Consider the following 14,722-nt stretch of genomic DNA (forward strand, 5'->3'; position numbering starts at 1 on the left):
CACTTTTAGAGACGTTTATCTTATTTGTACAAATTAATTTCTTTTATTTTTATATTCTCCTTATAATATTTTATATATTTTTTTTTCAAATATTAAATCTTCCTCCACAAAGCTTTTTTTAAAAATACGTATATTTGTTTAAGATTACAATAAGTTTAATAGACAAACAATATCAGAATTATTATATTTCTCTCCGTTTCGAACGTACGTGATTATCATAGATTTAACTATATATCTTGCTGTGTCAAATACTCTATTATTTTCCAATTTTAACGGCAATTGTTTAATTTTAAAAATGTTTTATTTATACTGATTAATTATAATAATTAATTAAATAATAATTAAAAATTCTTATATATATATATATAAATTATATATATAAACTGATATCCAATAAATATTTCACTTTTTAGGGTATCTAGATAGCACATTTTGTCTCTAGAAAATATTTTCTTTTGTTGGATATCGGACGCGTTGTGAATCCTTCATTATACGTTATTGTCAATATAAATTAGTTTAACTTAATGTTTAACTTAATAACGAAATGTCAAAATTTGACATATCATAGACAACCTCTCTCGTATGATATGTCAAATTTTGATATTTCATTATATGATTACGATTAAATACAACGCATAGGCAGTGTACTTATTTTCTATGCTTAGATATGATCTAATTAATAAAATATTTCATTATCATTGTATTTCATCGTTATTTATATCGATACTTAACACATGTCGTAATATCTCGTTGAATTAATATTGATATTTTGTGATATGTTCCGGTATTAATTATACGTATGTAATATACAAATAGGTTTTGTAAAAAAGCAAAAATAATTTCTCAATAAAAATATAATAGAATATTATATCAATATATTTGTATAATAATCTCGATTGACGTTAAGAGGGTCCTCATGGTAATACCTTTATCACTTGTTATCATCATGTCTGAACGCGAAATTAGCTCTATGATTAGTTGACTTTAATCGCTATTAATTTAAAAACTATTATAGCCTCGGTATTTTCGTATTAGAATTTTCATCTTATTTTTAAGTCAGAAATATGTCATAAAAATTTCGGTCGCGAGTTGTGGGACACCCTGTATATTCCACAATTTTAAATATGTTCTCAAAGGGTGAATAGATTGTAGATAAAATAACATTGTCTATTATGTACATGATTGCCGTCGACAAGTTATCATTGTTTACTGTAGAAACAAAAGGATTTAAGATGCTCATGAAAACTACAATTCCCTTATATAATATTCCAAGCAGGAAGACTATTACAAACATGCTAGAAGCAAAATATAAAATGAAAGAACAATTCAAAGAAAAAATTAAAGAAGCGTCATCACTTTAACATGTGACAACTGAATTGATGTTACTAATCAGAGTTATCTTGGTGTAACCATACATTATCTGTCAGCTGATTATGAGATAAGAAATGGATGTTTGGGAGTTTTGCCATTGAATAAAAATCATACTAGTGATTACTTATCATTCTTTATTAAAAGTTCTGGAGAATTTCCATGTGGACTCAAATAAGCATGGCTGTGGTTAACGATAGTGCAGCAAATATTAAAAGCGCAGTTACCAAATTAATTGGAAATAGTAAACAATTAGCTTGTTTCGCGCACATTTTATCCCATTTGGTGCCGCATTACAGTCCGTCCAATCTGCCATGGAAATTATAACTAAAGTAAAAAAGATTGTGAAACTCATTAGACACAGTATTGTCATCTGATGAATTGAAAAGATTGCAGAAACGTGATGGGAAAACCGAGGGAATAATCCTGAAATTTATTCAAGATGTTGAAACGCGATGGAACACAACTTATTACATGTTAGATCGTTTTTTGGCATTAGAAGAATATGTTTATCCAGTAATATCGAAATGTATCAATATGCTAGATATGTTCTCAAGAACTGAAAGTTCTAAAACTTCTAAGTTCTAAGACTTTAGTTCTAAAAGCTTTAGTAGCGTTGATGAGTTCTGTTGCAAGTGTAATTACTGAGATAAGCGAGGAAAACTATCCCACTTGCAGCGTCATTATTCCAATTATTCATTGCATGACAGTAACTATTACTGATTGCCTGATTACAATAGAAATTGGCAACGAATTTCAGGCGAAGTTGCTCAATCAGATCAATAATAAATTTCAATATTTAGAATCGACTCGAATTTTGGTTATCTCTACAATTTTAGATCCTCGCTTCAAAAGATTGCATTTTAAAACTGTTTTAACAGCTTCAAAACCAATCCAAGATGTTGATAGTCAGCTGAGAAAGATCTCTGGCTATGAAAAAAGAAAGGCAAAAGAAAACGATCAAGATATTAATAATGTGAAAAATTCAACTCCAAGTTTGTGGCGTTTTCATAATAATCTTGTGATAAAGAATAGAGAGATGATTGATACAGATTCAGAAAAATTTGAATTTGGAATTAAAACAATATTTGTATCAAACATGCCATCAGAAAATGCCATTGGAAATCATTGAAACATATGTTTGCAACATTATTTAAATTAGCATTGCAATATCTGAGCGTTATTTCAACTTCAGTGCCATGTAAACATTTATTTTCACATGCCGGAAATGTGAAAACTGACAATCGCAGTCATTTCATTAAGTCGGTTTAGTAACAATCGTAATGATTTCTTGTATTTAATTAAATCACAATCTTAGATTTAAAAGAATGTGAATGAATCAATCTAACACAAGATTTCATTAACTACGATTGTTACTAAATCGGATTAACGTCGCCATGTAAATATAGTAAATATCAATCTGATTAATGATTTCAGATATGGAACCTAGGGGTCTTTTAAGAATCGGACAATCCACCGGATACGCCGCTATTAAAGAATCATTTTTAATTAACATATCATATCAATAATATATATATTATAATTAAATTTCAATATTTTTTTTTTCCATTAAGATTTCATCATTTTCACTAACATATTTTATAAAAGAATTAAATTAGAATTAAGATAATTTTTATATAATAAATGAAATATTTATATATATATAATTATTTTAAAAGATATAAATTATTTAAGATATAAAATATTATTTTAAATAAATTTTTAAAAACTGTTGTTAAATAAACTAATGATTATATGATAAAAGAATGTAAGAAATTGATTTAATTTGATTTATTGATTTATTAATTTATTAATTATTCTTATTTGTTAGATCGCATGAAAAGATTTTTTTATATTTATTATAAATTAGAATGAAATTATTTATTTTCAATATAAAGGACTTAATTATTTTTGTAAGATAAATTGTAAAAAGATCTTGATTCGAAAATTTATGTAGTTATAGAAGATTTGAATAATTATTAATTTAGTTTAAAATAAAAATATTTTATTTACAATAAAAAGATTTATAGATTTATTATAAAATTTATATGAAATTTAATAGTTAAATTAATGTTAAAGGATTAAAGGGTTATTAGTTAATAAGGATTGAAATAATAATTAAGATTTTATATTGAATTGGGTTATAGAGAGATTTTTAATAGCTTTATTGTTAGTTTAGGTTGCAATAAAGAGATGTAGATATATAAAGTAACAGAACAGGTGGGTGATAGAAAGGTAATATATGGCAATAATAATATATGGATAATATATGGCAATTATTAAATACATCTATTTATATAAAAGAAATATAATACATTTGTTGTACAGTACAATCAAACCATATAATAACTTTGAAAAAGAAAAAAGTCTTAAAACAAAAAGAAAAACATAATTATAGACACGTATAGTTATAAAGAAAAATAATTAATAAATTTGTAGCTAAGAATTTTATATATATATATATAAAATATGCATAAAGTAATAATTTTACATATATATATATATATATATATGGGAAGGAGAGAGAGAGAGAGAGAGAGAGAGAGAGAGAGAGAGAGAGAGGGTTAGAATGGCATTTAAAAGGATGTCAACTTAAAATAATAACAGCGTAATGACAGGCTCTACTCGATTTTTGCTGTCAATCTATTGGCACAGCGTATCAGCAGGTTCTGTTCGATTTTTGCGAACAATCTGCTGGCATAGCATGTCAGCAAGCTTTGTCATATTTTTGAGGACAGTTTGCTTATATCGTCTGATATTACAGACTCTGTATTCAATTTATTGCCTTTTTGCCATCAAACGTTGCTAACAGGCTATGCTCGGTTTTTGCTAGCAATCTGCTGGCATAGCATATCAGCAGATTTTGTCCTATTTTTGAAGGCAGTTTGCTCACATCGTTTGATATTACAAACTCTGTGTGCAATTTGTTGCCTTTTTGTCGTCAAATATTGATAGCAAGTTCTGCTCAAAATCTGTTTCTGCAGGTTTTGCTATCGGGGTAATAATTTCTAAAAATTATTTATAGTGACAGCAACATCCAAAAACTGGAAAGTGTATCGCAGCATTTCAGAAATCTGTCTCTACTAGGAAATGTTTTTAACAAAAAGAAATAAAATGAATTATATTCATTAATTTGTATTATTTTTCTATAAAATCATTAACTTCTCAGCATTCCTATTAAATTCCTTAGAAAATGCTCCTTTAAAAAAAGTAGTTGATTCATCGATTTTTTTGTGAATAATTGATTAATCAATATCGTTCTATTCAAACATCGATTAACTTAGCATCGATTTTTTTTCATCGCCCATCCCTAATCGAAATGACGCGAATCGGCGCGAGCATACGTACACGAGCACACGTACTGCTCGCTTGAGAATCCCTATACCATAAGTCTTCCACCATGTTTTATTATATAGTAGGTACTTAGTAGCGTACTGTAAATCTCTCATTCTTAGGACAATGAATATACTTTATGTACCACTATAGGACATCAGATTGAAATTTTTTGCATTCGCTAATCTCGCTAAGATTTCGTCAAGATCTCGTCGAGATTCGAGATCGAGATTGAGATCATATATTTAAGATTCTCGAAAATGCGAGATCGATATGCATATTTCGAGATTATTTTAAAATCGAGTTCAAAATTGCAAAAATCTTATCTCGTCTCGTCTCGTGCGCATCTCTAATCAGAAAATGTTGAAATAGTAGAACAACGAAGAGAAATTTTCCATATTAGAAACATCTCTTTTGAATTGTCTAATGAGCAATTTATTATTTGTGACGCGGTCACCTCGCTCGACACTCGGATCGGCTCGTCGGTGTCCGGGTTCGAGAGGAGGGGAGACTCAAGCTTACGAGAACACAGATTGAAGCGAAAAAGATAGTTTATTTAGAGAAAGATAGATACAGAGTGCAGGAGATGTCGCAGTATAGCCGCAGCAGGAGGTGAGATACAAAGCGGAGACGCAAAGCGGTTGACGCAAAGCGCTAGACAGGTGCGGCGTGCGATCAATGACGGCTTAGTTATTACGACGCGGTTACAGCTAAAAATCTTAGAATTACCGGCTTATAACTAGCGGACTTAATCTCTATCGCATGCACTTACAAGCTAATGTCAGGCGGGACGACTAGGTATTGCGGGCAGGGCTGAGTGCCACGTCGAGCCCTGCCTTCGCAACGGAAACCGACGAAACCCAGTGGGACTGAGCGAAACCTCAATTCGCGGTGTGGTGACAGGAGGTGTCGGCGAAACCCGACAGAGCTAAGCAAAACCTTAATCCGAGGAACGATGACAGGAGTCGGCGAAACCTGACAGAGCTAAGCGAAACCTTAGCTCGAGGAGCGGTGATAGGAGTCGGCGAAACCCGACAGAGCTAAGCGAAATCTTAGCCCGAGGAGTGGTGACAGGAGTCGGCAAAACCCGACAGAGCTGAGTGAAACCTCAGTCCGAAGGTAGAGAAAGCCGGTGAAACCCGGCAGAGCCAAGCGAAACTTTGGCCCCGAGAAGTAGTAGGTACTGGTCAGGTCGGTGTCAGGTCGGATCGCACGATTGGATCTGGTCCTGATCAGTGATGCTAGATTCAAGACAAGAGTCAGGGAGTGGGGATGCCGCACACAAGGAGAAAGCATGTCCGTGAGAGTTCGGAAGTTCGGCCGCCGTCGGATAATAGACGAGGCTAGCAAACCTAATCCTGATTCTTTCGCTCTTTATTCTCACAACTAGCCTGCTCGTTCGGCGATTCTGATTTCTGACCATCGAAATGATCGCGCTTTACGATATAGGCTACGCTTCTCGTAACTTCGATATAGCGCTTACAGTTGTAAGCATTATATTAATAACATTGACAATGTTCGTTATACAATGTTCGTTATATTAAAAAAGAATGGAAATTATATCTGTTATTAGAAAGAGTTATATTTCTATAATATAATTAAAAAATAATAAAGAATAGATATAATAAAAGATAGAAAAATTAGAAAAATAAAAAATTTTATTATTATATTTTTTTGTATTTTTGTATTTTTTTTTTGTACTTTTTTGTATTTTTTATATTTTTTAATTTTATTTTTTATTATATTTTTTACACATTTATCTTTGTAACAAGTGTAATATGTGCACATTAAAACAAAATAAAGTCTCGTGCAGATGCGATGTTATAGATATTGTATATTATTTATTTAAACTTATTGCTATTATTATTATTTACCATTATTATTAGTATTTATTTAACTTAATGTTTTAATACTGTTATGTCCGGGGGACTTCACGAATTCTTCTCTTTCGGGAAGAAAAAAATTAACGGCTGCTAAGCCATAAACGGAGCACTTCGAACGATCTAAAGAAACCCTAAATAAACAAACTTTCTCTCGAGATATGTCTCACTATCAAAAAAATTCTTGGTAAACAGCCTTGTCGGCGCCGACAAGTTTATGACTTACCGATAAAAATTAATATTAACAAAAACAAATTCCTAACGGATAAGAAACACGTTGGATCGTTCGAGGGTGACACTCCCCAAATTGGTGGGGAAACACAAAAAAAAGCCAGTCAAGAAGAAACGATTAGTGGCCGTTGGCGGGCACACCAATGAACGATTGAGGGTGTGAACTAGTGGGAACATTTTTATTAACTAATTCTATCGCTAATTCTATTCGCTGGGAAATCTGGAAATATAAAAACAACCACAATTCACAGAACACCGCTCCCCTCCTTCCTCTATATTCACAATTTTCCTAAACTATCATTCGACAAGCCAACACGGAAATCCATCACGCTCTCAGATATTCCCATCCCTTCGGAACCCTTTAAAAACCGCGACTTGGAGCGGATCGCTCTCTTCTTCCTGCTTCTCATCGCTACATTCACGGTCGGGACCACCCGAAATTGTCAGTTAGAATCTGTGCGCGATTTTTATATTTTCGTGTGATTCAACGATCCAGCCTAGCCATTGCATTCCTTGACCATCACCAGCAGCCGCTACAACAAAAGTAAGTCCAATTTTATCATTTTTTCCCCGCGGTAACTGGCAGTTTGGTTCGCGACCTCTACTTATTTATCTCATCAAAACACTCCAACATTCCAAATTGGCAAGCCGCCGATTAACTCGGTGAAGCTGCCTTCCCCGATTTCTTCACACTCCGACTTAGCAAGCCGCCGATTAACTCGGTGAAGCTGCCTCCCCCGATTTCACAACATTCTATTCCACAACCTTCTAACCAGGCAAGCCGCCAATTAACTCGGTGAAGCTGCCTCCCCCGATTCCACAACATTCTATTCCACAACCTTCTAACCAGGCAAGCCGCCGATTAACTCGGTGAAGCTGTCTCGCCCGATTCCACAACATTCCAACCTGGCAAGCCGCCGATTGATTCGGTGAAGCTGCCTTATCTCGATTCCTCAATTTCTCTTTCATCTGACTTTCTTTTATATAGTGAACCAAACAAATGCCATCCGGAATGGGCGAACGAAACGGGCATTGCGACACCGTCGGGAGAAATCGAATAAGCGGATTCGTCGCGAAACCTGCCACGCCGAAGAACTCGCGGAGCAATTAATAGAAGTAGAGCCGGGGCTAGCCAACATTTCGTTGCATCAATACGCCTCCGCCCTCCGCTCCGCGGCCGAATTCGAAAACCAGTGTACTCCAAAGAACTTCGACGTGGAGAAGTTCTTTAACCTCATCCGCCAATTTCCTCGCTCTCCCACCCATCCACCTCCTGGCACCTTCTTCATTCAAAGCAAGTTTAAACCCGACAAGCAATTCTGGGATCAGATCTCCAAACACAAAATAACCGATACCGTTCCTATGTATATTTCCCGTGTATCCTCTTCCCTACCTCGTCCCAATCAAGGCTTTCCGCACCGCGCACCCTAATCCCTCGCCACACCTGCAACTCGATCCCATAGACATGCTCGCGATCACCAACTTTTTACCCCAATTAGAACAATTGGGTATATAAATCCAGATTTTCCTTTGTCCGCGGTCATTTTCTATATTTTTATGTATAAAATTTTTCTTTTGTAACGAATACCTCAACTCTTTTTTATGTATACAAACAGAACATTGTAATTCATTTTTATTATTTATTATTAAATTAGTTAATCAGAATTCCGTCTTAAATAATTTTTTTTTTACCCTAAACTTGACCCCGCGCCGTTCCCGGCTCCCTGAGGATCGCACTAGGTCCATCCCTGATCAAAGAGATTCAGTTCTCTGACCTAAAACGGACCACCGATAGCGCGGGCGCAGGCAAGGGTAATAACGTCGCCGACGCTGACCCGATCCCTGCCCCCTTAACGCGCGTTCGACTCGCGGACAGGGATGCCATTTCATGTACGATTGCAGCCACGCTACAGCACATAGAGAGGATAGGCTGGCACACACTAGCGCGAGCGCTCGTCCGTGTACGCTCCGCGCTTCGACCAGCTTCGAACGGTAGAGAAGGAGTACCGACAACTGCTGTCTTCTTCTTTCTCGAGAAACGCTGTATCGTTGATTTGAAGCTGGCGTCTCATGACATGACACGAATTAATCATGCGAGGCGCAATGCCATTGTCGATTATTTTTACACTTTTATACATTTATTTTATTAAGTTAATAACATTATTACAATATATTTTTTTCATACATAAATAAAAATAAAAATTTGTAAATACAAAAATCCAATATGCTCTTTGCCAATATATACGCTTTTTATTTGCAAAAAGTAATTATTATATTAAAAAAAATTTATTGTGGTCTTATAAAGATATTTATATATAGCTATTAAAAACTGAATAAATATATAAATATATAAATAAATAATATATATATATATATATATATTATATATATTTATATTATATATATATATATATATATATATATATATACCAATAAATATATAAAATAAATATTAGATATATTATTATATAAAGTTGCTGAATATAAAAAGGCTATAGCTTTTATGATATTAATAAATAATAGATAATAATAAAACTAATAACTGATATGAATATATCAATCGCAAAAAGAAATTCAAATTATGTTAACACTTTTATCTTTTCATTATTGTTATTAGTTTTTAAATGTTTAATGCTTCTTTGATAAATTTTTATTAAAAGAAGTATTAATTATTCTTTTTAGTAATAATTTATCAAAGAAGCATTAAACATTTAACAATAAATAACAATAATGAAAAGGTAAGAGTGCTGACATAATTCACTTAAATTTATTTTTGCGATTGATATATTCTTTTTCATATCAACTATTAATTTTACTATTATCAATTATATTTATTAAATAAGTTTAATAATATTAATATATTCTTTATAATTGTGAATATATATATATATATATATATATATTCACAATAAAAAAATATAAAATTAAATATTATATATTAAATATAATTAATTAGAGGAACTTGTTGTGTAAATTGATAATCCACGATAGGATAAACAATATAGGATGAATCTGTTTATAAATTTATATATTGTTGTTTTAAAATTATATTATTAGATTAATAATTAAACAATTTTTGATATTAAATTTGAATTCAAATCAAAATGTAGTTTGGACAGGGTTTAAAATGAGTTACAGTTTAGTAGATTATTCGAATATTAATTTTTAATAATTAATTGAGGAAGAATTTAATTAAATTTAGTATAATTTTATTAATTGATAATAGATTCATAATGTGTACAAATTGCCCGTCATTCTCATTAATATATGAGTGAGAGAAGTCGTAACATAGTAAATATATTGGAAAATGTATTTAGATAAAATTTCATTTAAAGAATTTATTGGAATAATACTGTTAAATTTAAGAAAAACTTAGTTTTAATTTTAAATGTAAAAATTAATTATTTTGAGGATAATGTAAATTATTTATTGGTAAATAAAATTATATTTGTTTGGGAATTAGTTATAGTAATAAATGAAGAAATAATTTTTTGTAATTATCTCGCTATTTGTAATTATCTCACGTTTATCTCACGATGCGCGATTTCATTTGTCTTTCGGTAACTTCGTATACCATCTTTTGATCACATCGTGTATCGTGTATCTCCATCTTAACTTTTTAATATTGAAGAATATATTCGAGATTAAAAGGCATAACTTTCCATATATACATTTACACACACACACACACACACACACACACACACACACACACACACACACACACACACACACACACACACGTGTGTATATATATATATATATATATAAATATATTCACATATACGTATACGGAGAGAGATTTAGGATCGTAAAATATTTTAACAAATAACAGAATCCTGATCTCTTTCCGTGACACACGCATACATATAATTTTCATATTATATTCATATTCTATTTCTCTTTTTATCTTTTTCGATTTTTTGTCCTTTTAAAATTGATATGGAAATGTGTGACGAATCAATCAAAAAACGTAAACGAAGCTTTATAAAAGCTTGGCTTACTGATAATAGATATCAATCATGGATACGCGAGGTATCAAATAAAAATAGTCAGTATCATTGTAGCATTTTGCAATAAGAAGATTTTTCATGTAGTTCATTAATTTCTCGCCATGCAGATTCTGCATGTCATAAAAATAATCTTAAAAAAGGATCATCATTATCTAACAATGATGAAAAATCAAAAAAAATATCTCAACCAGTTTTTCAACAGAAATGGTTAGATATCGAAGAATTCAAATGTTGGTTACGAGAAGTTCCTAACAATGCAAATTTATCTTTTTGTTCAATTTGCAATAAAACTATTACTGGTGGTTTAGCACAAATATATCGTCACGCAGAATCCAAAACACATTTAGATAAATATAAAAATTTCATTGAGATAAATAAATCAAATCAAAATTTGCAAACGGAAGATAATGAATCACTTTTGTCGTTTGATGAGCGTAAAAAGTTAGCAGAAATTAGATATGCCGCATTAATTGCTGATAAAAATATTTCTCATCAAACTGCAAAAGAGATTCTTAATTTTTTTCAACATATAGGAAAAGATCCTAATATATTAAAAAGCATGAGCATGGGTCGTATAAAATGTAAAAATATTATTACAAACGTTTTATGCCCAATTAAAACGGAACGTGTCGTTAACAAAATTCAGAACACAAAATTTTCAATATTTATTGACGAAACATCTGATATTTGTAATACTAAATGGATGACTTTTATGGTACGATACGTTGACCCGGAGACATTAGATGTTCGTCCACAATTAATTAAATTAATTAATATTGATGCCAAAGATTCCAGCGCAGAAAAATTGTTTCAAGCATTTAAATGTGAAATGTGGAAAATGAAAATACCATTTTTAAATATTATAGCTCTATCATGCGACAATGCATCTGTCATGATAGGAAAATTTTCATCATTTAAAAAAAATTAGAAGAAGTATGTCCACATTTATTAACATTTACATGCCCTTGCCATTCTGCCGCATTAATAGCGCATGCTGCATGTAATAAAATATCAGAATTTTGCGAAGAATTTTTACGAAAAATTTCTAGTTTTATTAACAATAACCCCAAATAATTATCTATTTACAATGAATTTTCTGAGTGTTTCCAAGAACAAATCACAAATTGTTAAAATTATGTGATACACGCTGGCTTTCTCATTACTTATGTGTAGAAAGACTTCTGGAATCTTGGGAAACAATTAAATATTTTTTAAACGAAATGTAAATGAAAAAAATACAACGTGGAGAACATCTGTTATCTATAATAGGTAATATTGAAACAAAAGCCTATTTTCTTTTTTTAAAATAAGTTTTAAATTTCTTTAACGCATTCAATGCATTTTTTCAAGCATCAGAATTCATTTATTGCAGCCAAAATCTTTACAGTTTCTTTTTCAAATTTGCCGAAATTTTTTAAAAGATGAATATTTAAAACCTTTTTCTGTAAACACAGTTTTCTCTTTATCAGAGAATCACAAAATTCTTCATAAAATTAATTTAGGTACAGAATGCGAAGAATATCTTTACGAATTACTGATGCAAGGACACGAAGACGCAGTTACAACTGTTCGAAAAAATTGTTTGATGTTTTATGTAACTGCTGCAGAAGAAATTCGTAAAAGATTACCGATTATTATAAATAAGATTATTATAAATAATAAATTTTTATTAAAATTACAAGTTTTTAAACCTTTTGTAAGCTTATTCAATACTGATAGAGAAACTTCATTTAATCATGTTTCTTTTATAACTAAAACTATAGGTAGTATTGATGAAGATGCTTTAAAGAAAAAATGGATTGCATTGCCATTAGATTTTACAATGGAAGAGAAGCAAAATCTTTTCAAATTAAATTTTGATAATATGTGGAAGGAAATTTTACATCCAAAACATCCAAATAATATTACTAAGTATCCAAATTTAACAAATGTTCTGAATGCTGTTCGATCACTACCAAATTCAAATGCCGACCCAGAGAGAATGTTTTCCTCTTTAAGTAATTTAAAAACAAAAAATCGAAATAGATTATCGTCGGCTTCCATTAATGCCACATGCGTTTTAAAATCAGGATTAAGGGTGAGAGGAGAAACATATTTAAATGGTGATTGAAGAAAAGTATTTGTCTCTTATGTCAACAGATAAATTATATGCTAATATTGCTAAAAAAAAAACGCAGTACTTTAAGGTTACATGCCGTGAATGACAATGAAATTGCTGGTCCCTCGTGGGCAGGTTAAAAATGTTAAATATTAGATTATTAGAATCTTGTCCATAGTAGATATCACACTTAAAGAAAATAAGCGTATAAAAAATCTTGTCCATAGCAGACATCACGCTTAAAGAGAATAAGCGTGTAAAAAATCTTGTCCATAACAGACATCCCGCTTAAAGAGAATAAGCGTGTAAAAAATCTTGTCCATAGCAGACATCACGCTTAAAGAGGATAAGCGTATAAAAAAATTTTATCCATAGCAGACATCACGCTTAAAGAGAATAAGCGTGTAAAAAATCTTGTCCATAGCAAACATCACGCTTAAAGAGAATAAGCGTGTAAAAAATCTTGTTTGCGGGAGATATTATGAAAAAAAAAAAAGCGAATTTGTATCAGTAATATGTATGCGTATAGTTATACATACAACACACACACACACACACACACACACACACACACACACACGCACGCACACACACACACACACACACACGCACACGCACGCGCACGCGCACGCGCGCGCGCACACACACACACACACACACACACACACACACACACACACGGAAATGTAAAAAATCAATTTTGCAATATTAAAAAATTAATTTTTAATATTACAATAATTAAATTATTTAAATTATTTTTTATTAATAATTTAAATAAATAATTTTTTACATTTCCCTCCTGACAGAAGAGATCACCACCTTCTCGCGATTTCCGTCGAGCAACAATACGTTTATATTTATATACGTTTTATATTTATAAAATTTATATTTATAAAATAAATACAATAAAAGTACAAGGAATACAATATACAATATACGCTAAGTTTTTAATAATTATATCTAAATATCTTTATAAGATCACAATAAATTTTTTTTAATATAATAATTACTTTTTGCAAATAAAAAGCGTATATATTGGCAAAGAGCATATTGGATTTTTGTATTTACAAATTTTTATTTTTATTTATGTATGAAAAAAATATATTGTAATAATGTTATTAACTTAATAAAATAAATGTATAAAAGTGTAAAAATAATCGACAATGGCATTGCGCCTCGCATGATTAATTCGTGTCATGTCATGAGACGCCAGCTTCAAATCAACGGTACAGCGTTTCTCGAGAAAGAAGAAGACAGCAGTTGTCGGTACTCCTTCTCTACCGCTCGAAGCTGGCCGAAGCGCGGAGCGTACACGGACGAGCGCTCGCGCTAGTGTGTGTGCCAGCCTATCCTCTCTATGTACTGCAGCATAGCTGCAATCGTACATGAAATGGCATCCCGGGTCCCGATGTCTCGGCTGGCCGAGCTTATATACCCGGCCGGCGTTCCCCACTGCGCGCCGTCGGTTCGGCGGTGGGGAGTCAGTATCGCGTGGGGCACCGTGAGCAAGACGGCGCGTGCGGCCTACAGGCAAGCGAGTGCGATAGCGCGAGCGGTGTGCGTGCAAGCAGGATAGATAGCGCAGGATAATAAGCCAAGCGTATATCTATTTATATATATGTATATATTTTGTACACGTAACGGCCCTGCCGTTACACATTATTTCATTTAAGTAAAGCTGCAGCAAAATATGTTATCAATCTTATTGAATTACATCTAACTCCTCAAACAAGGATATTTGCAATCGATTCCATCACTAAGATAATTATTCTGTATTGTTTTATACCCAAAATTATAAC

The 14,722-nt window shown here is 31.9% G+C and overlaps 1 protein-coding gene and 1 pseudogene across 3 annotated transcripts in view; one reads left to right on the top strand and one right to left on the bottom strand.

The window, feature by feature from the left end:
- The window catches only part of LOC105429683 (uncharacterized), a 225,220-nt gene that overhangs the window by 173,140 nt on the left and 37,358 nt on the right, over positions 1–14,722 (bottom strand). The window lies entirely within an intron of this gene.
- Positions 1,136–1,956, top strand: LOC148937632 (uncharacterized; annotated as a pseudogene).

Source organism: Pogonomyrmex barbatus, unplaced genomic scaffold (assembly GCF_055798465.1).
Source record: "Pogonomyrmex barbatus isolate J1 unplaced genomic scaffold, ASM5579846v1 scaffold12, whole genome shotgun sequence".
Lineage (NCBI taxonomy): Eukaryota > Metazoa > Arthropoda > Insecta > Hymenoptera > Formicidae > Pogonomyrmex > Pogonomyrmex barbatus.